We start from the raw sequence: 26,135 nt of genomic DNA on the forward strand, positions 1-26,135 counted from the left end.
TATTTTCTTCAGGCTGCCAGGTAATGTATGTTATTGCAGTTCTGAGATAGCAGAACCTGGCACAGTGCTTTGCTGCCTTTCTTTCATGTGGACAATCACTACTGATTAGTGAGCAAGAGATTTGGTAAATGTTGAAACTCTTAATCAAGAGTGAACTCCTCAAAAACCATGTTACAATTTAAACTCACTCAAGGTAATCCTGATCTGCTGGTTTAGATGTTTCAAAATTTGCTTTGATTAATTAAAGTCGAGGATGAAGAACATAATCGTGAATCTGACAGTAATAAGCAGTAGGCAAACAAGAAGAAAAGAACTGTCCAAAGCAACTGAAAACTGACAACTGACCTAACTACTAATGGAATAAAGCACTAGCAGTGTTTCAGACAATTTAGTGCTTTGTAGTCCTGCCAAGAATCATTACCTGAGGCACATACTGTTGTCTCTTTTAATAAATACTACACTTCTGAAATGCAAAGCACTCTTTATCTGTAAACTTCAGAACAGATAGCTTTAAAATATAAGAAATTCCACTTGTTTCCTTAGTAATCTGAAAATTTCCAGGTGACTTTTGTTATTGTAAAGTTCCACATCAGCCCACCCAGAGGGCTTCTAAACAGAATGACCAAAATATTCCCTTTGGAATCATATGTATCTTCAGGAAAATATCTTATAACCTATTATTTAGAAAAGTGATTTCAGTCTTTTAAAAAGTCATTAGCGTACACATAGGGGAGGATTTGTACATAAGAGCAAGAAGGTATTAGTTTCCATGTTGCACTTCAAACTGAGTGTATAGCATTCATCAAATCTGTTTAGTTTTTAACTGTTTAGTTGTTTAGTATTAATAGCAATGCTTTTCAAACATTTCTGATACTCTGGATTTCTTCAGGGTTAGCCACAACACTTTCAAAAGCCAATGGTAAGGACTATGGGGTTCTCATATTTGAAAGCTCCCTTACAATATGCTGGCATCACTATACAAGGGATCTGAATAGTTTTCTGCTGTTACATTAGTGCACTGGCAGTGCACCATTACTTTTAATTTAAATAAGGGTGATACTTTTTAGATAAGAAAATTGATTTACATGCTTAAATTGAATTTTGGTGTTTGAAGATTCCCATAGTCATCTAGTCCAGTTTTGAGAAGTATCTGGCGTGTGGTTCTAAGAGATTTCAGTGGAATTAAGAACCAGATTAAGATCAAGTTAATCTTGATCATGAAGCTAGGCCACAGTAGCTACCAATTTTTAAAAATATCATTATCCACTTATATGCATCTTTAAGTAGTTATGCACTTGATAACTTTAACCTTTAGTTACTAAGTCATAAGTGGAATGAAACAGTGAAAGAAAGTTAGGATACATTTTCCTAAAATTATATCTAATCTGTAGATTAAAAAGCCCTCCTCCAAGACACAACTTTATACACAGAAGTGTCTTCTCTGTGCAGCCCCATGAAGCTCATTTGCCTGTAGATACACAATGAAGTTGTCCAAAACCAGTGATTTTGAGCAGGTTTCACATGCAGCTTGTGTTAGTTTATTTCTCTCATTTTCTGCCTTGTCAGCAGCCTCACAGCTATACTTTATTTTGCAAAACTTTTGGTAATGTGAATTATATTCAAAAGGTCTGAGTTAGTTTTAACAGTGAAGAATCATAGGGTATTCATTCCGATTTGATATATATTCATTGCAGATAGACTTTTAATATCAGCAGCCACTTTGAGAACACTCAGGTCCCCATGTGGAGATCATGCACAGGTTACTGTCTTTTTCCATTGGTAAATGTTACATTACTTATGGTGTAATAGATCCTAACAACTAGCCCGAGAATCAAAGTGTTGCTCCATGATGAACTTGATATAGCTTAATGAAAGAGCAGTTATTGTCCAAAAGAAGTTACTTCAATTTTGTTTTCCTTTTATTTAAGAGATGGATTTTTACTTGTTTTGGTTTGTTCTGGTTTTTGGCCAGAAGTTTTGTTTAAATATACTCCTACTACCTGTATCCTACAAGTGCTAGGAAAGAAGATCTTCGCTCAAGGACTTCTTCAAAATAATATCATGTTAAGCTGTTTGGAGATTGTGTCCATGTTGATGCATGGCTTGACAATACGACAAGAAAAAAGATCCTATAGTTTGGATAAACATACTGTTTCTACATACCCTGCCTTTACCTACTTAACACTCACAATTCACTGTGGGAAACTAGATGTTTGAAAAACACTCAGCCTCAGTCCTCCTTTCCAGTACATCACATGAACTGAACCCTCTCTATATAAACACTGAAATACCAGAAATACCACTGCTGAAGAAGCTTATTCATCCTGAGTTTTATAGTGTCTGTCTGACTGATTTGTCAAAGAGATTTGCAGATAGAGGCAAAACAGAACTATTTTGATGCCAGGTTTCTTAAAGCAGTATTCAAAGCAGTAGATACATGTGAAATGAATCAGAGCATAAAAGGTTCCTAACTTTTCCATTTTCACTTTTTCCCCCTTTTCTTTCCCAGTTCTTTGGCAAATCTCTGTCTCCTGAGCAGATCAAATTTCGGACTCCACTGTTTACGCAAGAGGAAAATCAGAAAATTCCCATATAGAAAAGAGTGTTTGCAGTTTGTAAACAATGTGGATGTGACATCGTTAATTTGTCTATCACTATGAAACTCTACGAGGATCCTGAATTTAGTGAGTATTTTTTTTGCACTTACCAGAGGTCTTTTTTTTCCCTAGTTGTTGAAAATCTGTGGCAGAGAGGCAGACGTTCAGGATAGCACAGAAGCTCATCTAAATCTGTAATGAGATTATCAGCTGTGTCTGAGAAAGGGGAAAGTATTAAGAGGAAATAATGCAGTAAGTGAAGGAAATAATTGTTTTTATCATTTGAGATTTTCTGTCTAAAAATATTCACCTATTCTGTGGTTGCACACAGCAGGGTGATTTGTAATTGTACTGAGCTAAAACCAAAGCTGAAAGATTTGTCTGAAAGTCACGAAAACCATGAAGTGGTCTTTAACTTCAGAAACAAGGAAGAAGGACATGAAATGCCATGTCTTAGGAGAGATGGTAAAGTGATAGGAATATCACAAGAACATATAGGATGATTTAATTAGACTTGGAAACTATGAACCAGGTGAGGCTGTAGCCCTGTAGGATGTGGGGAGCTGCCTGGCTGATAGCCTGGCCCTTTGTGCTGAAGCAAAAGGCGAAGTAATCCTGTTCTTTTGTCTGACGGATCATGATTGAAGGATTTTAGAGTGAAGTTGGGGAAAGACGTGCGAAATAACTAGTCATCTCCAAAGAAATATTCAGACCCATACATTAAGACCTCATATTTTGTACAGTAGTTCGAAATTACAGCCTTTGAGTATAATGATTACTAATTTTTACACGTAACATCCATTAATAAATATACCTTCTTTGTTTAATGTTCATATTCAAAAATATTTTCTCTAGATCTTTTCCCATGTGTTTGTGTACTCTGGGCATGAGGAACTCACCATTAAAAAAGCTTTTAATTGTTGTAGTTAAAATTGTAGCTACATATCCAATTCATCCAAATACTGTTCTCTAGTGGCACAGAACTAATCATCAAGGTCAGGATAAAAGGGACTTCTAAAAGGGATAAAAATGACAGTGGCTGAGTCCTGTTTCCAATTTATGGTGATTTTCAAGTGTCACAGCTAGAAAACTAAAGGCAAAAGACGAAGTTTCTCATCTGTTATCAAAAAGGTTTTTTCAAAGAAAAAAAAAACTTTTTGAAAAAAATTGGGGCATTCATTGAAAATAACAAGACTAGAATGTAGGACACAGCAATTACTGTGTTGAAAAAGCACTGATGCGGATGAAATCCTTTGCCTCCATTTGAGCAAGTAGTGAAAGGACAAACAGAAACAAATATCTGAGTAGAGGCAAAGTCTGAATAAGCTCTAAAGTTTCTGTTATAAATATATTTGAATAAATCTTGATTCCTTTCTTACAAAAACAATTAATGCTGCTTCGTACAGTTGTATCTATAGATAGATTAATTTTAGTGCACTTGCCCAGTAAAAACAAACATATCCTGATGAACCAGATCACTTAAAAAAATATATCCATGAAAATGATTCCAGTCATCTAGAGTCCTTTTTCTGCCACGTAATGAGTTGATCAAACGAAGTACACTTGCTCAGTGCTAGGGTCTTCACTGTCTTGGTCAAGAGACAAGATGCAAGATGTTTAGCCTGAAAATAAGTTTAATACATAGTCAGTGTTCACCTCTCCTGTTAAGATTCATCCAAGAATGCACACAAAGCAATTATTTTGTAGTAGTATTAACAGAGTATTTGCAAGATAAAATCATAGCCTGTGAAATCAGACCTCGCCCAGTTGGTGAATGATAACAGATCTAAGTGTTTATTTTAGACTACAACTAAGTACTGCATTCAGTTCTGTCAACTGCAGTGGCTACTGCACAGAAGAATTAACATTTGACAACACTTATGACTGTCTGTTTATATGGAATACACTGAGGTTCTATTTGTCACCAAACTCACTGGTTGTTCTTAACACTTAGTCTCATTGCAGAGTTTTCCTTGACAATGAATCTGAAAGTCCTGATGGCGTGCTGCAGTATATTGACCTTCTAAATATTCCGAGATTTTTTACTGTTGTGGGTTTCCAGTTCAATGTACATTACTGAAACTATACACAGAGTAGTAAGAATGTTCAGCAAATAGCTATGTGGAATAAATAATCAAAACAAGAAACTATCCTTGAAAATGAGATATATCAAGCACTGGAGAGGCACCAGAATTGGACAGCCTTAACGTATTGTTTCAAATTCATAAAAAAGAGAGATGAAATTACATTGTACACCCACATGTATATCTGTTCTACACAGGGAAACCACACAGTTTTATCCTTTTACCATGAGGACTTCAGATATGGGATTTATTAAACAGCTGCCCTTTCAGTCAGTAAAATGCCATAGTTCCGGGGAATTTTTAGTCCAATACATCCTTTTTTTTGTTTGTTTTTCCTCAGAAATTCACATCTTAGGTCAGTGACTACACCACAGTGCACAGAAGCAACATATTTATTGCAGAATATCTGTGAAGTGCCCACAACTTTCCTCTGCTGGCTGCAATCCCCAAGGTTTCTGTGTGACACCAAGAAAAATAGAGACAGCATTAAATCTGGGGGAAATATTTGTTTTGCTTAAAGGAACTTCAGCAACTGTTGAGAGATGGCATTGCATTATTAGTTTGTCCAGAAGCTGCTGATACATAAATTATTTCAGTCCTTGCACTCCAGCTAGATCATGACAAAGTAAGATCAATCTATTTGTGGATAGATGCCCTATATTTTGGATACAGGCTGGAAAGCAGAGGATCTGATGGGAACAAAAATGTTCAGACTTTTGGACAATTACCAGTCCCTTGAAAAATAAGATGGAAGATGAAGTTAGCTGGGCATCTTGGAGGACATACTTGTCATATAAACACCAGCTGTTGTATAGTGGAGTTAGAAGATTTAGAAATTGAAATAGACTTCAATGCACACTCTAACTAACTTTTCATAATGATATTTACTATTTACATCTATCCTCATTATAAGTACTGAAGTTAATTTTTTTTTTTCTCAGGAATCTCATTAAAAATTATTTTGTTTTGTGCTCCCTGTCATTTATGTTTAACAAAGACAGTTAACAAAATATATATATATATAATAAATATCTCCCTTTCTCATCTCAGGTAACAAATAGTCTTTCTGTAATCAGACATTCATCAGAGTCACTAGCTTAATCATTTCAGCTTTGGTTTCTCTTTTGACACACACACACATATATATCTTTACTAAGGTTCTGAATTAATTAGGAAAAAAAAACAAAAAACTCTAATTACATTTTAGAAGTTATATTAGTACGGTTTCCACTCAAATTAATAATGACCTAGAAAATGTTTCTGACATCCAAGAAGAAGAAAAGAAAAAAAAAAAAAAAGTAATCAAAAACATGAAAGCAAGGAAAAACTTACCACTTTCAACATGAAGTCATTTGATTTCCAAAATAAAAACATCCCTTTCTAATACAATTTCTTCTGACCTTCATCTTGAAACAAAAGGGAAGTCATCTGGCTACATTCTTATTTAGAAAGTTTTAATCTCTGCACAATACACATAAAACTTTGCATTTTGACTTTTTGAATGCAATGAAAGAAGGATGCAGACACAATTCTGTAACATAACATTAGAATCCCAACTTCTCACATATGTGTAGACACCTGAAACCACTAAATACTTCAGATAAACATGAAAAAAAAAAAAAAAAAAAAAAAAAGGCTTATATTCTGTTCATATTAACATCACTGGAATGTAATCTTTTTATCATTATTTGTAATTTCTAAGATTACTGTATTATTGCAGTGTAACAGACTAACATTGAAAACTAAATGCAAATGCAAGGTCAAAGCTATCACGATTAGGAGACATTCATTATTCTGCTGTCTGTTTATCACTGTAGAAACACACATACATAGCCAAAATACAGTATTAGCAAGGTGCCTTCATAACTTTTCATGATAACCAAATACAGAGTATGAGGGAAGAGCATCAATCTATCTGATGAGCAATGTGGTCACAGAAAATGTTCTGAAGAAAAATGAATTTTTGTCAAACTAGGGACAGAAGATGGTATATATTAAAATCCTTTTTTCCTTTCCCTCATACTCTGTTATAACTGTGTGAAATGTAAATCCCTATGAATAACTGTATTTTGGCAGCAAGTTGTGAAGACAAAGCAGAAAAAATCTCTTTGGAATAAAAAGGAGAAAAGAAAAAAAAATGTGGTTTTGTTTGTTTGTTTGTTTTTGCAATTAAGGAGTCGTCTGTGACCTAAGCTGTAGATTTTGATCTAAAACTGTTCTTATATTCACCTTATCATTCATAAAATCACAGAATCATAGGGGTTGGAAGAGACCTCTAGAGATTGCTGAGTCCAACCCCTGGGCTAAAGCAGGTTCCCTAGAGTAGGTTGCTGAGATAGGCATCCAGACGGATCTTAAATATTTCCAGAGAAAGAGACTCCACAATCTCTCTGGGCAAACTTTTTCAGTGCTCTGTCACTCACATCATAAAGAAATTCCTTCCTGCATGCCAGTTTCTGTTCCTTGCCATTTGTTTTGTTGGTGCATACCTCTGAGAAGAGCCTGGCCCCATGCATTTGACTTCCACACTTTTAATATTTATAAACAGTGATCAGATCTCTTTTCAGTCTTCTCTTCTTTGGGCTGATCAGTCCTGAGTCTCTCAGCCTTTCCTCATGTAGAAGATGCTCCAGCTTCTTAGTCTTCTTTGATGCCCTCTGATGGATTGTCTCTATGAGATCACTGTCTTTTTTGAATTGGGAAACCCAGAACTGAATGCAGTATTTCTAAACTGGCCTCACCAGGACAGACAGAGGGACCTCGACAGGCTGGAAAGCTGGGCTCGGGTGAACCTAATGAGGTTCAACACAGCAAAGTGCAAGGTTTTGCGCTTGGGCCGGAAGAACCCCAGGCACCTGTACTGGCTGGGAGGAGTTGTCCTTGAGAGCAGCTCGGCTGAGAAGGACCTGGGGGTCCTGATGGACAAAAGACTCAACATGAGCCAGCGGTGCACTCTGGCATCCCGGAAAGCAAATGGGATCCTGGGCTCCATCAGGAGAGGGGTGGTCAGCAGGGATAGGGAGGTGATTGTCCCTCTCTACTCAGCTTTTGTGAGGCCCCATCTGGAGTACTGTGTCCAGGTGTGGAGCCCTCAGTACAAGAAAGACGTGGAGATTTTGGAAAGGGTCCAGAGGAGGGACACGAAAATGGAGCACCTCCCCTGTGAGGACAGGCTGAGGGAGTTGGGTTTGTTCAGCCTGGAGAAGAGAAGGTTGCGGGGTGACCTCATTGCAGCCTTTCAGTACCTGAAGGGAACTTACTCCCAGGAGGGGAGTGAACTCTTCGAAAGAGCTGACAATAGCAGGACTAGTGGAAATGGTTTTAAGTTGAAAGAGGGAAGATTTAGGTTGGATGTTAGGGGAAGTTCTTCACTAGGAGAGTGGTTAGGCCCTGGAACAGGCTGCCCAGGGAGGTTGTGGATGCCCCGTCTTTGGAGGTGTTCAAGGCCAGGTTGGACGGGGCCCTGGGCAACCTGATCTAGTAAAGGTGTATGTTTGGTGGCCCTGCTAGGCAGGGGGGTTGGAACTACGTGATCCTTGAGGTCCCTTCCAACCCGGGTCATTCTTTGATTCTGTGTGACAGGGAGAGGAGGATCACCTCCCTCTACCTGCCTGCCACATTCTTTTTAATGCACCCCAAAATACCTATGGCCCTCCTGGTCACAAGGGTACACCACTGGCTCATGGCCAACCTGTTGTCCACCAGAAAACAAGGTTCTTTCCTGCAAAACTCCTTTCCAGTAGGTCAACACTTAACCTATATTGATGCCTGTGGTTATTTCTCCCCAGATTTAAGGCTCTACACTTGCTCTCATTGAACTTTATCAGATTCTCCTATTCCCATCTCTCCAGCCTTTATAGTCTGTTTCACTTCAGTATAATGCCTCCAAAAAAATTTTGCCCACCTTCTTTTTCAAAAGACCTTTACCAGGCTTCCTATCCTCTCTGTTGGCATTCAGCCAGATTGCTGCATCTCTTTGCATTGATGTATTTGGAATCAAAATATAAGATTGCTGCTTATTTAAGTAGTTTTGTCCACATTTATCTGTGTGTGACTGACCATGCTGGGAAAAGGAAAAACAATATCCATTCCTTAGATTTAATCTATTTCAAATATGTGTAAAATAATCTATGCTAGTTGCTAGGCATAGCAAAAATATAGTGTACACCCAATGTGCACTGCAGTTTTCTATCTTTATCAAGTAACCTTTCAAAAATAATCCTGCTTTCAGGATTCTCAGAGTCACAAATATTCTCTAACTACAATCTCACATTCAATACCAAAGTAACTTTTGTGGAAGAACATACCAGAGTAAGTGTTCTGTTTAGATAAACAATTATGTTATTCCCTCTGCTTCTAAATTCCTGTCTTGAGCAGTGTTATTTATGTTAGAACTCTGAACAGCAATGAAACAACCTTGCTTTCTGACTTTAGTCTCATTTATATACATTTCATTTTGGTGAAATAAGAGAGCTAATGCTAGCATTTATCAGCATTTTTCAGCTGCCTTGGAGCTCTGTTTATTGGATCTCTTCTAGGGAAAGTGGAAAATTTGTGCACTATCAATAAATAGTGGTAGTTTATGCTTTTTCTTTTTATTTTCCAAAACAGTTCATTTAACAACTGAATGTGATCTGTTGGGGAAAATCCTGATTAATGATATCTGCATTCTTTTAGAACCATGGACTTCAGCATAGGGTGAACTACTTAGGGTAAAAAAGAGAAGGCAAAAAAGGAGAAAAAAGAAAAACAATACAATGTGCTTTGACACACTGGAGCTGATTTTATTTGGAGTTCCCAAATTCATGTGATGCATATTCCTAAAGGATGTCACAATTGGATACATAGGCAGACAGAATAACAAACAGTTGCAGATTATGTATTGCAAGTATATGCCATACATTTAGGTATACATCCCTCCTACTGTAAAAGAAAGAGCAAGTTTGAGACTACCTCATGAGATTGAACATGCGTTTACCTATGTAGACCAGATAGCATGCATCCCAAGGTCCTAAAGGACCTGGCTGATGTGGCTGCCTAGCCACTCTCCAACATACTTGAATTCATCAGTGAATAAACAAATAGCAACTGAAGTCTTTCCTCTGAAGACAGACTGAAGGATCTGGGTGTACTCAGTCTGGAGAAGGCTCCAGAGTGACCTCATCACGTCCATCCAGTACTTGAAGATAGGTTAAAAACAGAAGGGAGACCAGATTTTTACACAGTTTGACAGTAACAGCACAAGGGAGGATGGCTTAAATTAAAAGAGAGGAGATTTAGATTAGATTTTAGGAAGAAATTATTTACTCAGAAGGTGAAGAGGAACTTGAATAGGTCACTCAAAAAAGTTGTGAACATCCCATCCTTGGAGATGTTCAAGGCAAGGTTGGATGGGGCCCTGGGCAGACTTGATCCTCTAAGAGGTGGAAATGTTTCCCACAGTAGGGGGACTAGCACTAGATGATCTTTGAGGTTCCTTCCAACTTAAGCCATTCTATGACTGTACAGATCTCATAAATAAATAGAAGGAATAAGTGCTTAAGCCTCTTTACTTTCAAACTGCTCACTCCTGTCCTCAAGAAGGCTAGAAGCTGGAGAGAGTATGAAAGTGAAGACTCAAATTTTCTCCAAATCCAGTGCTGAAGAAATCTGAAGGGATTTAACAAAGAAACTGATTATTTCAATTTGTCAAATTACTGGTTCATTTGAAAATTGTATCTTTTCTGTGATTGATGGTTCAGTGGTGTATGTGTGAACTTCTGTGGGTTTTATTACCTACCTTTTGATTTTTCTTACATTTACTTTATCTGTCTATCTTTCAATGTAACGGCTGAAGTAACAGCTGATACTCAAACTAATATTCTCAGAGAAGTAGAGGCAGTCATTTTTTATTCTGTTCATGCTTACCTCAAAGTCTACCTTTGTTTAACTTCAGCATGGGTCAGGTTTTCTAATCAGACTGGGAGCTGGGAGGTGAGACACCACAGGATGATTCCAACTTTCGGCCTTTATTAATGAAGGAACTCTTATTTTGTTACCTACTTGGAAATCTGATTCTTTGTAAAAAGTGAGTGAGGTTAAATATTTCCTGAATAGTTTCCTCCTGCTTCATTCTTTCTAGATAAGATTAGTAAGGTGGTAAGAATAATGATTAAAGTATTTTTCTTTCAATTCCAACTGAATTTTTCCAGCCACATGAAATAACTTCTGATGGTCTCTGCCAGCTAATTGATTTATACAAGTCAGATTTACAGGAAAGCTGTGCCAGACATTACTGGCTTAACATACAGTGCACTAACACACAGAGGTAGTGATTCTTTACCGAAGAGTTAGGATATTTCAGCTGGGCATTGAAAATTCTTTAGTCTTTTATGTGTGAAACCATAAAGGCAACTAGTGGGATCATTTCAAATATTGCTGAATAGGATATTTCAAAATTTCCTGCTAATTTGTGACATTGCAGATATTACATGCTTTAACCAGGCTTAAGTTTGAAGGGAAGTCTTACTGACAGTTATATTTGAACACTTTGAAGAGTAAAGGATCTGTAAGTGTGAACCGGAAAATGTTTTAGGTTTACCAGGAGGGATGGGCTATGTGATATAGTAATTTACCAGGATCTGTGATAACTGAAGTCAGTGATAAATTCGCTTAGCATAGCCTCAATGTCTATGTTTAGATGACTTACCAGTGATTACATGTCTTTTGCTCTTCCTTAAAGTGTTTGCTGAATTTCTCAGTTTTGGGATAAAGAACTACAGTTTGGCTGTTCTGACTGTTCATCCCTAAAGGTGAAAAGATTAAGGCACATTATCTGGGATTGGTATAGTGCCAATGGCACAATGGCACAACAACTGTTCAAATAATCTCATCTCTACAACAAACTCATAACTGAGTTATTAAACAATTACAGAAATCTACAGTCCAACCAACACCTGCAACACTTGAATACCAGGACCTGCATCCTTTTTGCACCAAATAGGCATTGGTTAAGTGGAAAAAGGTAGAGCTTCAGCTCTACATAAGAACCATAATGCTGATCAGTCTTTGTGGACTACTGTGCCTAATTTTCTGTCAAATTATGCCAGTTTGTTTTTCACAAAGCTGAATACAAGGAGAAGATTGGGCTAGAATCCCTTTGCTGCTGCCACTCCTCTTGCATGCCCATTTTGTATGTAACAGAAGAAATAGATGAAAGAGCAGTCACTGAAATATTCCAGAGGAGCACAGAATGTTTTGTATTTTCATGTTTGCTTGGTTAGTGTCTGATCTAATTTTACAATACCATTTCACCATTAGCTCAGCACAGGTTATACAGTGAGATGTATATCCATCAACCTCTTTTCAAAAACTACTCCTTCAAAAAGTTTGTGTCTGACGGTGTCTCCTCCTGATGCACCTACTACATATATTACTTAAAAATCAAAAGAGAAAATTAAGTGTTTACCCTGAGGACAGTTCAGATGCAGAAAAAATAAAATAAAATAAAATAAAATAAAATAAAATAAAATAAAATAAAATAAAATAAAATAAAATAAAATAAAATAAAATAAAATATAAAATAAAATAAAAATAAACCATGAAAGTCTTACTTATGGACTATGGAGTAAAAACAAACAAACAAACCCAACAGAGTAATTAACAGAAGCTATGAGTAGCTTCTAGTCATAGTGCATGCACAGAGGAGAGCCTTCAGTCAGCTCAGTAAAAAGAACAATGATTTATTTGGGTTTATTCTCTCAAAATGTTGATTGCAGACATACATCTTTTTAACAAAAGCTTCCTGCTAACACTCTCTGCATTCCAGGTAGGTATTTTAAGTCAATAATTTCTAATATGTACTAGTAAATCATAATAAAAAATTAGGAAATTGGTTATTCACAGGTAAAGATTTGAATACTGATCTTACTTTTACTTAGTTTAAAATGATGTTATTGAAAAGAAAATAAGAAGCAAGACTAAGATACTTCCTTTTTTTTCTTTTTTTTATTTTTTTCCTTTTTTTCTTTTTTCTTTTCTTTTTTGTTCTTTTTTTTCTTTTTTGAATTCTTGCAAGAACATCTGTAAAATAAGCAAACCTCTTAACTGACTTTTCCCTTGATACTGACAGCTAAAGTAGTACAGACCAAACTGCTGAAAAACAAAACCCACAGGAAAGAAAACACTAGTAACATTAACAACTGACATTTCAGATCTGTCTCACTCCAATCTAAGGGAGGGGGAAGAGGTTCTTTGATATATGTATACCTGGCTTGAGAGTAAGAAACAACTGTTCAAATGTTCGTCCAGTTTATTACAAACCTTATTACAAACCTTACTCAAGAAGATGGGATAGGGGAGGACGGCTGATTTAGAGTGATGGGGAAGGCGGGTGGTAGAAAAGACAGAAACAGCATAAAGCGGGGATAGTCACCACCAGGATCCAGCAGCAGTCCCATTGCATGCCATTCTGTTGCTCCAAGGCAAAAGCACAGGGGGAGAGCTACTCCCCTTCTCTCTCAAAAGTCTTTTAGAAATTATGATCTGAAAATTCTTGATATGTAGCTTTTCAGATGTTGGGACAAATCAGTTGATGAACTTCTCCAAGAACCATCCTCCTCTTAGCTCTTACTATAACCTATTGACTAAGCTGGAAGGAAAACATAGCAAAAAAATTACCCAAACCACCAGAATTCATTGAGTTGTATTTGATTTCCTTCCCTGTAGTTTATTGAGGTGCTTCAGTTGAGAGCTAGGTCACCAAAGAGTTCACCAAGAGCTACTTGACTGAAATTGGTTGTTCTTGGTTCCCAAATCAAATTGCCTAGTGATATTCTTTGGAGATGAAAGAAACTTTAGCCTGAAGTCACTGAAGGATGGTTCTTGAAAGTTCTCCTGACCTTCAAAATAAACAGCCTTTTCTTAAACCTGCGAAGTCATATCTCTGCAGTAAGATTTTTTACCAAATCTTAATTACATTTCTTCATTTCTTATGGGGTTATTGATTTGGAGACCTTGAGCGTTAGAAGGCATACCTACATAGCTCACAAAAGATTCATCCTTCAGAAAATTGGATGCTTTTTAATGCTTGTCATTGCTCTGATCTGATACTATACAAAGCATTTATTCATTGCAGAGTGTGTAATTTTTATTCATCATACAATAACTGTTCATAATTATAAGGCACTATAGCTACACTTTTGGCTAATTGTCTTCAAGATCAATGTATTGCTAGAATGATAACATTGTTAGTTGATTTTCAGGATATAATTTACAAGCTGAATTATCATTAGGTGAAGAAGCGCCATCCTTGCCATCATAGAGACTTTGGCAAGGGAAAATTTCCATGTTCTCTTTGACAGTTTGCATGAATGTGTGACACTGTAAAAATGTCTCTTCTACTTCTGAGTGTTTGTGAGGGAAAATGAGAGTTGTGTTCTCTCACTATGTATGTATACCATTTTCTGTCCATTTATGTATTTGTTTGTTTCCTTTCACCTTTATCTGTAGATATCTATAGCTAGAAATGGACATGCATACACACAGATATCTGTTTGACTTTCATGGCATCAGATATATCTATCAGTATTTCTGCCTACCCATTTAACACTGCTGAAAGACGTTGTATAAGACATGTACTCACTGCCTTAATTTTGAACCACGGACATGCAATTTGTCAGGAATCGGATGTTTTCTCTAGAAGTCCTCCCTATCAATAAAAACACAAGACTAAATTGGTAGTCCAAGGAGGAAAGTAAAACTCATTCTTTTGTTCTTGAGTCTAGTAAAACCAGATACAGTTTGTACACATGATTTTTTTATTCAGTGCTTCCTAAGCAGTTGAGCGTCCTTCCCTTTCAATGCTCCTAGAAAAAGCTGAAGTTGGACCAGTGAAGGCGAAAACTTCACATACTGGATACAACAGTGGCATATAGTGAAGAAAATAGCAAACATTACAGTTATTTCTTCATTTTGTATATTTACATATATGGTGCTTTTCTAGAATCCAGGGATATGCTGTCAAGAGATCAGCATAACAAGTCAGACGCAAAGCCTCCAACTGCACTTTTCCTGGTATATGGAAGCCAGATTCTCAGTGTGCATTGTAGCAGTCAACCATGCAATGAAAGCAGAACTGAGCCTATCACTTCCATGCCATATGAATCACAATTATGCTTCTAATGGCTGGCAGAGGATAACCCACTCAGGAATATAAGCATCTATATGACTCTCCAGAATAAAGATACAGACTAAAAACATGTTTGTTTCTTTGCTGTTTTTTTGGTTTTTTTTGTTTTTGTTTTTGTTTTAATAAGTTCTGTTTGCAGACTCGGGATGTTCAAGAGTAAATGAAGGAAGACTTATATTTTTCTTCTTGGAATGATTAAATGTTGCCTAACAGCAGTGCTTTTTTCCAGAATTTTTTTCTTTTGCCGCATTTACATTATCTTCAAAAGTGATTCACTGGCAGCTAATATGATAAACAAGTCCTGGTTAAAATATATAAATACAACATTGAGCCTTGCTTTTCATTATATACAGATCTTAGAATCATAGAATCCCTAGAGCTGGAAGAGACCTTTAAAAGTCACCTAGTCCAACTCCCCTGCAATGAACAGGGACATCCACAGCAACATCAGGGTGCTCAGCCTGGCCTTGAAAGTCTCCAGGAACCAGATGTCAATCACATCTCAGGACAACCTGTTTGCATGCCTCACTACCCTCACTACAAAAGACTCTTCCCTTATATCCAACTTAAATCTACCCAGTTTATGCTAGAAACAATTTCTCCTCATTCTATCACCACAAACCCTGCTAAAGAGCTCATTTCCTTCTTTGCTGGAGCTTCCCTTTACACATTGAAAGGCCACTATCATGTCATCTTGTAGCCTTCTCTTCTGCAGGCTGAACAGCTACAGCTCTCTCAGCCTGTCTTCATAGGGGATGTGTTCTAACCCTTGGATCATTTGTGCTGCCCACCCTTGTGCATGATACAGATCTCTATCACTTTGTTCTCCTACTAAACCAACTTTGCAAATCCAAACCTGTGTGAAAAAAAGCAGGTTGGGCACACATTATTTAAGCCAGTGAACCTCAGTATGGGAAAGTAAAATTGTAATTTATAAAAGTAAAATGAATTATGAATTTGATGTAGTACAAGGCACAGACAGAACAAGGGAAAATGTGGCAGAATGAACTTATTCTTACAGGGTATTCAGTTTGTCATCTAGAGTCAGGAGACTTCTGAGACCACTGTTCTCTTAAGACAAAAAAAGGCCCAAAGGAATATTTAATCTGAAAGATTCAGAGCTCAGTAAAGTTTACAGAAAGTTGCTTCAGGGCCACACAGTTCTGAGTAATTAAGGACTGCAGCCTCAGAAATCACTGCCCACCAGGAAGCCCACAAGTGAGAAGTGTATTTCCACCATTTAGATTTTGCAAATTTGTATTTTCCATGTCAGAAATGAGTATCATGCTAGTTCTATTATTAGTATTATATTATTAGTATTCTACAATCAGTTATTTGCTCACAAGCCAATGAGTCAGAGGCGTCCAAATTATTGACAAATCCTTTTCTGCCTGCTTTCCCACAGATGTAAACACAAATGATCTACACAATTACTGATGTACTTGTTAAGTGAATTAAGCCTCTGAAGTAGAATAAAATCAGAATTTTAAAGTTTTTCTTGTTTTAGACCTCAGATAAATCCAATAAATATTCATAACATTCTCAAACATTAAGATTTTTCTGGTCCTCAAAGTAAGAAAATGGATTTCAGATTCCCCTCTGCAACAGGATGTGCAGTTCCATAGAAGTTCAAGGTATATAAATTATAGTAACTCCTGTAAAGACAATAATAACTTTAAAATAATAAAAATTTAAAAGAAAAAGCAATGAATGTAAGGCAATACAATTTTTCACTGATTACTATTATAAACAAAAGACAAAACCTTTTGCATTAAAATTCAGTTACTTTATTTATTCATTTGTCTCATTTTGGACCGAGGTTCTCCAGTGAGTTACAACAATGTACATTTAAACTAAATCCCATATGAATGTACTTAGTGTAAATGTAATTGAAAGTGAAGTTTACCTGGCCAAACAGATTTGTTTAGCCTCTGAAGTCTGGCCGCCTCCCTGGATCCTTCTCTAGGTGTGATCTGACTGGCAAAATCCAACGCACAGATTGTCAAGAATATAAATAAAGCTTGTGAAAGAGATGACTTTTTACTGGTTCTACATGCCAGTACCTTGAGTTTGCTTCCAATTTGGAGTAAAGCCTAATATCTTGCAGTTTGGATTCCAGTGACAAAATATGTTCCTCCCCAATTCATCATAGTGACTTCCATGCCAAAGTATATATTACATTTTTTTCAGTGCTATTATTAGATCTACTCAACTCCAGAAGTAATAACCTTTTAAAACTAGAAATTTGATTTCAGCTCAGAGAAAGGGCTAAGGAACGCAATTCAGCTTACTGGTGAATATTTAATAATAATTTAAAAAGACAGCAAGTTCATGGCTGAGTGTATTTACTGTTCTTCCCTTACTTTTGCAAGCAGGGATTTATGCATAAAATGTGAGTCAATATGGTACTATTATTTCTTAAATAGCAAAGACTCTGGCCTTAGCAGCAACTAAGTCCTGAGGAAAGCAGTCTAATGCACTTCCATCTCTCTTTAAACAAAGATTTTTCTCACTGTATCACCAAATCTTCCCATTCACTTCACCAGATACTACTGATGACATTAATAGCTATCTGTACAGTGAGTGTATATACTTTGAACAAAGGATGCATACATAAAAGCTGGCTTCTTTGTGTTTGTGCTATATTCTTTTGCACCTCTAATCCTCCCTTCACCAAACATCACCATGCTGAATTCAAACTTCCTTCAGTCTTTTGCTGCCAGTCCTGACAGAAGTCAAACAGCACTGAAAATCTTACAAGGCACTGTGACATTTCTTTTCTTCTTTTCTTTTCTTTTCTTTTCTTTTCTTTTCTTTTCTTTTCTTTTCTTTTCTTTTCTTTTCTTTTCTTTTCTTTTCTTTTCTTTTCTTTTCTTTCCCGCTTCCCTTCCCCTTCCCCTTCCCCTTCCCCTTCCCCTCCCCTCCCCTCCCCTCCCTCCCCTCCCTCTTTTCTCCCCTCTTCTCCCCTCTTCTCCCTCTTCTCCCTCTCCCCTCCCCTCCCCTCCCCTCCCTTCCCCTTCCCTCCCCTCCCCTCCCCTCCCGGTTCTGTCTCCCTCCCCTCCCCCTCTCCCCCTCCCCTCCCCCTCCCCTCCCCTTCCCTCCCCTCCCCTCCCGCTCCCCTCCCTCCCTCTCTCTCCTCTCCTCTGCTCTCTCTCCTTCCTCTCCTCTCCTCGTCCTCTCCTCTCCTCTCCCTCCTCTCCTCTCCTCTCTCTCCTCTCTCACTCTCACTCTCCTTCTTTCCTACCTCTCCTCTCCTCTCCTCTCCTCTCCTCTCCTCTCCTCTTCTTCCTTTTCACTTCAGATCAGTATCCAAGAGCAGCAAGATACATCTCTGAGAAGAAATAATCATTTCAACATGAGAAAACATAACAGGTTATTAGGTAGTAAAGTAATTACATTAGTAGGCTAGGAAAAACAAACAAACAAACAAACCCCACGAAGCTTTAGTAATTATTGTAAACTTTGTAACAGATTATTTGCATATAAATATCAGTTACAGTTTAACTACCTGAAGTACCTTGGATAGTTTAAAGAATTACAGCTTTTCCCACCTTTGAGATTTAGAACATATTTAGGACATTGTGCATCTCTCTTAACTAAAGACAGAGTAGGAACTTAGTTCACTGTCCCTCCTACAGATGGTTGTTTAGCCTATTTTGTAGAATCCAGAATCAGAGATTAGAGATATTCCAGAGCCTCATACCTGTTATGTAAGGGCACCTGGGAAGGTGGGACAGGCTGAGGGGCAGTCTGCTTGTCGCCCGGAACAGGGACTTCTTTCAGTGCAAACTTTACAAATTTCAACAGAGTAAGTGAACTACAAGACGTTCACATTTGGTAACAAGTATAGAAAAGGAAGAAATCTGCGGTAAACTCAGCCCTCTCTTTGCTCATACCTTACATCTCGTCATGGTTGTGTTAAACATGTTCCGCTTCGTTGTAAACACCAGAAGAAAAAAAAAAAAAAAAAAGTCAATATGAAAATACTTTTTCTGCATTTCCTGCAGCTCCAGATACATGATAACAGAAATATTAGGTCAGTTATATATTCACATCAGTTTCTATCTCTAGACACATGACTAATCACTGAAACAAGTAGAACTACTTGCATATTTAATGGTTTTTTTAGAATTACCTTCATTATACTATAGTTATCTTTCATCATATATTAGCTAAAGGATGTGTATACCACCTTAATACTGCCTACATTATAAAGTTAGCTTGATTAACCTAAATATAATTAATTCTTCTGTGTAAAAATGAAAAAGACATAAGATCATTAGTGGAGACACATAATGATACATAGCAATATATGAAATATTTTTATTTAAATATCAGCCTCTATGTTTGATCTCTGAGTTTAATTATTCCACCCACCACAAACCCAGAAGAAACATCTGGCTCTATAATTTACTAAGTCTCCTGACGTTTTAACAATCTAAACATAGAAAAATAACATTTAAAAAAAAATTAAAAAAAAATGTACAAGTTATTTCAAGTCAGTTCAAGCTATATATTTGTGCCAAAGATCTGTACTTTTTTCCTAGGTATTCAAATTAAATAGCTCCAGGATACATGCACAGAACTTCCCTTACCTAATGCAGAGCCACTGAGCTTCCAAAGTGGGTTTTTCACAGGAGAACTCTCATATCAGTGTCCTCTGGATAATCTGTGGGATTGTCTCAGCTATGTCCTTTCCTAGAAGAATACCTAGTGTTTCATATGTCACAGAAGAAATGAAAAACTTTTCACAGATTCCTTGAATGGGCAATGGAAGATTATGTCCCAGTCAAGTGAATTAATTGGCTAAAGGATGCTGTCAAACCTGTAAGATGACAGCAAGCACAAGTAACCTGTAACTGTTTAGGGAGTCTATGATTGCTTTATGAATTGATCTTCCTTACTCAATCTGTTTAACCTCCCAAAAGCTGTTGCTTTGAAGAACTATGGCAAAATAACAAGGAAGTTGCAAAGTGTTTCAAGTGAAGTTGTACAAACATGTTCATAAAGGGTAAGAGAGCAACTTTTCAGGATTCTCAACAATGGAACCAGTTTAAACATGATTGCATAATATGCCTTTACATTGTATTTGCATACTATAGCACACTATTATGCTATTACACAATGCATTGGAAACAAAGTCTGTCATTGAGGGAGGCTCTTGTTTATACATCCCAAACCCGTGTAAAAAATGAATAAAGAAATCACTGCCTAGAAGAAACAGCTCTGATAAAAAGAAGTTTTCTTTAGCAATTGCAGCAGTAGCCTAGAAGAGTAATTCTGGAGATGGCATTTTTGCCTTATCTCCATGTGACTTCAGAACTGAAAAAAAGAGACAACAGTATATGAGCAGTTTCTTGGAGACCATAACCACAAGTTAAGACACTAGAGAACATGGATCTTCAACAGCCTACAGCTGCAAGATCCCACAGCCTAAGTAACCAGCTTGTCCTCTGTATCACATATTGTGAGCTCTTTTATCCCTGATCTGTCTGTATATTCTATGTCAACCAAATATTAAAGAATAGGGGCATGAATCTCAGTTGAGGAACTACCCATGGAAATACAGTGCTTTGCAGCCAAAGGGAACTGTCCATCATTGTCTGCACTAAGATAGCAAGCTAGGAAGCAAGTTAACAACAATGCGCTATTTAGAAAATACCATGTGTGGAAACTGCACAAGCTGTTCTCTCGTAACTCTCTTTTATTTTTGGTAGGAAAAAGAGTTACTGAATATTTACTTTACCTGAAGATAGTAACGCTGTTAGTTTTCCCCTTGCACCTTGTCTATTTATATTAGACATTATCTATTATTATCTCTATTATATATAATAGAGATCTCAGCAGTTAGGTCAAAGAATGGCAGTATTGGCTTGAGCAAAAATAAAATGAATTAAAGCCACATATGTCTCCTAAAGATGAGGTAAGGGAGATGACAGGTAAGCTGATACACCTGATAATCATACAGACCATTTATCAACAGTTTCTGAGTGCACCAAAACAAGCCTTTAGGCATGGCTGAATCCAGGAGCTAGCAGATGACAAAGGCACTGATAAACAAGAACAAGGCAAGTTACTACTGAGACTTCCAAATTCTGTATGCCAGCTGTCTCAGGGGATGCTTTCATCATTGTTTCACACAGTGGCTGTTACTGAGCAGCAATTATAATGCATTCCCTGGATATGAGTGCCCAGTTCTTCTCTGTGTTTGCTTAAATACAGACAAAGGGAATTGTGTCAAAACTGAACACCTAGTAATAGATGTGTAAAGTGTGTTCATACAAACCCATGTGATCGTATTCTTTGCATTGCAAGCTGTCATCCTCATTACCAAGAAGTGCCTGGGTCTATTATTTGTTTATGGAACATCATAACTGATCACTGATGGAAGCATAAACAAATTTGAGAAGCCTGAAATAATTCTTTTTGTAATGTTCAAGAACTAAAGAACTACAAAATGTGTGATTGAGTTAATAAATTACAGCCATTATATAAGGCACTGAAAAAAAAAAATCACATCTATGTTGAAAAATTGAGATCAAATGGATTCTCTAACTCCGAGAAACTGCCAAGAATTTTATATGGCCTGTTATATCTGCTTCAAAAGCCAGGATAAATATCAATTCATCATTTGTAAAGCATGTGTCATTATTTTAATTTGGTGTTGGACAAAATGAATAGCACACATGAATCTTTTGCGTTGCTTAATTCTTTAAGTAATGTTAGCAGGATATTCTTGTAAAAAAAAAAAAAAGTATTTTAAAACTTTACAGGTCTGAAATTCTCATTTTTCTATATGAGATTTGCAGTGTAATTGTAAAAAAAACTTGATGCCAATTTTCCGTAAGATGTGAAAAAGAGTTTTACTTGGAGTAGTCCCGTAGTATTGATTTCATTTGCTGGGACCATCAGGCTTCAGTTACAATGGCTCTGGTCCTGTTCCCTTCTGTAGGATAAAGACATAAAAACAGTATTTCTGATATTTAAATTATAGAGCCATAATCCTGTCTAACTTGTGTGAAAAACATAATAAATGAAAGGCTATTTGAAAAAGAAAAAGCATAAGACAAGTTACAAGTTCTTCAAAAAGAAATCAAAAGAGAACAGAAGGAGCTGTTAATTTTAGGTCTAAATCCTTTACCAGGATAATTCCAGGTTTAATGCTTGTTAAGTCCCTATTTAAAGCTCTACGGTGTCTGCAATTTTACCTTGCTCTAGCTGCTTCCTCTGCTGCTGGAAGACTGAAAACTTGGACAAAACAAAACCAGAGTGCATTTTGGCAGTGGCACATGAAGTGTCTGTGCTGAGGCACATCCATACGAGACAATGATCTTACAGGATCACCAGAAGGAAACATTTTACAGAACTCTTTGCTGAAAGCCAGTATATTTTGCAAAAGTGTGTATCAGCTCCATGAGACAGACTTCCAAGCTCCTGAAGGCAGCTCTCCATAGTGCCCTCCATCTCTCCCTTCTGCTGGACTGGTCTGAGGCTGCACAGATGCCTAGTCGCATCCCTTGAAGGAGAAACAGAACCCATGAACTCCTGAGGTGGCTGATTGAGACTCAAGGCTTCCCAGAAATATGCACTCAATTGGAGAATGAGAGGCGGACCTGGCTGGACCCGGAGCATCTTGCATTCCTTCAAGTTTTAACCTGGTTCTAACTTGGTTCCTGGTTTCACAGGAACACTCAGGGGACCAGAGAAGCAGAACTGCAGGCCAAGCTTTAATCTGCTGTGTGGAAAGGCAAGCAGAAGGCTGATAATGACTAGATAACACAAATCCCTTTTAACAACCACCCCATATGTTGCTGTACAGGTCGTCTATCAAATGAATGCACTCCTTAGGATTTGATCTCAAAAACAACACCACATAGCTATTTACTAATAAAGAGCAGTTATATAATGGAAATTTGCAAAAGTCAGGTCATACAAGACAAAAGCGACCATGCTGTTCAGCCACTGTGAAGTTCAGTGTTATTTTTACTGTATTTGGAGGCATCTGCTCAGAGTGCTCCCTTGGAGTCACATACAGCAGGGTACTGATGTTACAGGGTCAGATTAAAGCAAAGCACCATCAACATCTGAAAAGCATGCTTCAGCTTTCCTTAGCATTGCAGAGGGCTATGTGAGTATTAACTTTGCTATGGTTTTGCTTTGTAACCATCTTAAAGAGTTGTCTACAGGCTCAGCTTGCTGCATTTAGTTTGTGACTAAAGCCCTGTACGGGAATCATCTGCAAAACAGTCCCAGCTCCCAGCTTAGGGCCATACTTGAGGAAACTGCAAACTCAGTCTTTTGCTCAGAGGCCTTTTGAAGATGATTATTTGCAGGCAACTCGGAATTGTGAACTTCACATCTGATGTCACAAATTAAACCTAACTTACTACCAGATAATAAAGGAGTGAGATGGGGTCAAATATGATGGGGTCAAATATAAGTCTTCATTTTCATTATAGATCTTGTAAAGTCAGTACTCCTGATCTTTCAATGAATCTTTCAAATTAACTAGTATGAGAAGTTGCAGAAGTAATGTGAGTAAAGTATTACATTGCAGCTGTATTCGAATTCAGCCATCCTCCACCTTGTGACTTGCAACCCCATCAGTCTTTGGATGCTTGTACCCTATGAATGGTCCTGGTTCTTGGGAGTGGTTGCTTGTTTTACAACTGAACATCATGTACAACAAATACTTACCCAGCACTAGTCAAGCACAAAGCTAAGGATCATCACAGGGAGTCACTGTGAATAGGTGTTCCTGAACACAAGTTGCATATTGACTTCCTTAGGTTATCACGTTCAGTCCAGCACTGTAGCTCAAGTCAAACATCTTCCTACACCCCCAGCTTTTGTGTAGGCAGAAAAATCTCAAAGGCTGTTCAGGCAGGACTGTATTTTTTTAAAGAGCAAAACCTGCAACAGGGGCAGTCTCTCTCTTCCTCCCTCATGTGGCAGCTGAATAAAATTTAACCAAGAGCAGTGGAAGAGAGAAGGAACAGTTGTGCCCTTTCCATGACAACTGAACTTCCCCATTCCCACAGCCCACACAGCTCCCTCAGTCTCTTTCCAATCCTCGAGTGGCCACTCATTCCCCAGTATTTTTCCTAGATTTCCTCCTACTGAGTCCATATTATGTTGCTATCCTTGGAGAAGATATAGAAATGTGTTACAGTAAGACCTAGATGCAAATTTTGATGGGCTATATAAACTGCAGTGTAATTTAGGAGCAAATAAATCAGCTTTAACTGCCTTGTATTTTTTAGGTAATAATACTGTGGTTTTGTGACTGCTGATAGGGTAAATCTTTTCTTGAGAAAGAAAGTTCTGCTATGTAGATTTAAACAGGAGCCAAAGCATAACCTCTGTGCAATTTCCCAAACAGCATTTGCAGCTTTCCTTTCCTTTTTATACTTCTACTATAGTCCACCCCCGCTTCTACCCCAAAAGGAGCTGTTACTCCAGAACTGCAATACAGTAACACAATGCTGATGACAGCTCAGGTAATATTTCTACTGCTAACAATATATCTTCTTTACTGAAATTAATAAAGTCTGTAAGAACTGAAAATGAAGTCCTTGCCCATGCAGAATACTTCATCATATATTAGCAAAATGTGGGCAACTTTAGTGACACATGCAATATGAAGAACATCATTACTGTTTAAATCACAGGACAATTAAAGCTTCAGTAAGTACCTTGCCTGACTTTGACAGCTACAGGTGGATCCTCTAATCTGCTTCTCTGCATTAAATCAATAGCTGAAATAGTTCTTTCTGTATTCCTCTAAACACATGAGAAACAGAGAGGAGGAAATAACTGTTTATAATTTCAGAGAAGCAGGAGACTTGGGTGAGGGCAAGCATATGAAAAAACTCTATCTGTTGAAAGCGTTAGCAGGCAGACAGGGTGAGTACAAACAGAAAACGCTATTGGCGTAGAATCACTTCATGCAGACTAAATCCTGTTCTTCACACTCCGGGCTGCATTCAAGGTTCTTTGGTCCGCCTCAGCCCCCTGCTGCCAGCAGTGGTCACCTGCAGGTCCACCGATCGATGACACAGATGTTCAGCGCAGTACAGAGAAGCTTAAAATAAAATGCCTGTCTTTACTGACAACTGTCATCATCTAATAGGTTCCCGCACCACTGTCTTTTAAAAATATTATTGTTTCTCTAATAGAGCTTGATGCAAAGGAGAGTTTTGCATTCTCTGTATTTTGCCTTCACCCAGATACAGACAGACAGGAAAAAGGTTGTTGAAGTAAGTGCATTTCACCACAGTGTGTTACTGGATGCTGTTCTCCTGGAAACAGTCCGGCTTGATGCACACTGCAAGGGGTTTTTTTTTTCAAACTATTCTGGGTATAAGCTTTGTATGGCTGCTTACATTTTCCTCAGTGGAGAATGAGTTGTACACCTTGACTAGGTGTCTTGTTAGCCATTCAAGAGAGGTGCTGTGTATTTCTACGCTGTTAGACATTGTTTAAGAGATGTGACAGAACAGTTTATGCTTTGCTTGGACATTGTAAGATATTAAAGGAAGAGAGGTGGTGAAATTTAGCTCTTCACAGAACAAGCTGAAAAAACACCTAAATATGTCACTACATTAGTTGTCAGTTCAGGAAATCTGAAACATGAAGAAATAAGTAAGTCTTCAAGCTCTGCTTTCCTCATGCTAAAAAATTAAACATACTTCAGAAGCCACAATTCTATACTTTGTCATATGCAATATATCACTGAGCCTGCTCACAGACATAGCAGAACAATCCATCCAACCATTGCAAGACCAGCTGCAGTTCTGCTGACAGTGGCAGCAAATAGATACGATGTCATATTAACGTAAGTTTTTTAGTATTCTAGAGAGCTTTAAGCCATACCTCTGGGCCCACTGAAATTTCCTCTTCCTTCCACAGTGTACACTGAACACCAGATCCGACTGTGCCTTTTCATTCAAACGTTGCACCACAAGGCTGTGAAAGGTCATAATTTTTAAATTTCCTTTTTATTACTTTTTTAAAGAAGTCCCTGATGTCCCCACAAAGGGAGATAAATGTTATAAAGAAATAATATTTGAAAAAATTGAAGGCCCTTACTTCACTGAACAGTCTAATCAGTTTGGAAGATACATTGCACCTTTATTAAATATCAGGCTTTACTCAAGGGAAATCTGTGGGATAAACAAAGGAAAAAATGGTTGTCTGCTATTCCATTCCTCCCAAAAAAGCACCATTAGCATTTATAAAAGGAGATACAAATGACATTGTAATAATTCTGCCTCCATTTGGAAT

The 26,135-nt window shown here is 37.5% G+C and overlaps 1 long non-coding RNA gene across 1 annotated transcript; it reads left to right on the plus strand.

The window, feature by feature from the left end:
* Nucleotides 1–2,029: 2,029 nt before the first annotated feature.
* Nucleotides 2,030–6,315, plus strand: LOC107306128. The gene is made up of 2 exons (XR_001552004.2): nt 2,030–2,684; nt 5,022–6,315. It is a non-coding gene; the product is annotated as an uncharacterized LOC107306128 (long non-coding RNA).
* The last annotated feature ends 19,820 nt before the right edge of the window (nt 6,316–26,135 follow it).

This window comes from Coturnix japonica, chromosome Z (assembly GCF_001577835.2).
Source record: "Coturnix japonica isolate 7356 chromosome Z, Coturnix japonica 2.1, whole genome shotgun sequence".
Classification (NCBI taxonomy): domain Eukaryota; kingdom Metazoa; phylum Chordata; class Aves; order Galliformes; family Phasianidae; genus Coturnix; species Coturnix japonica.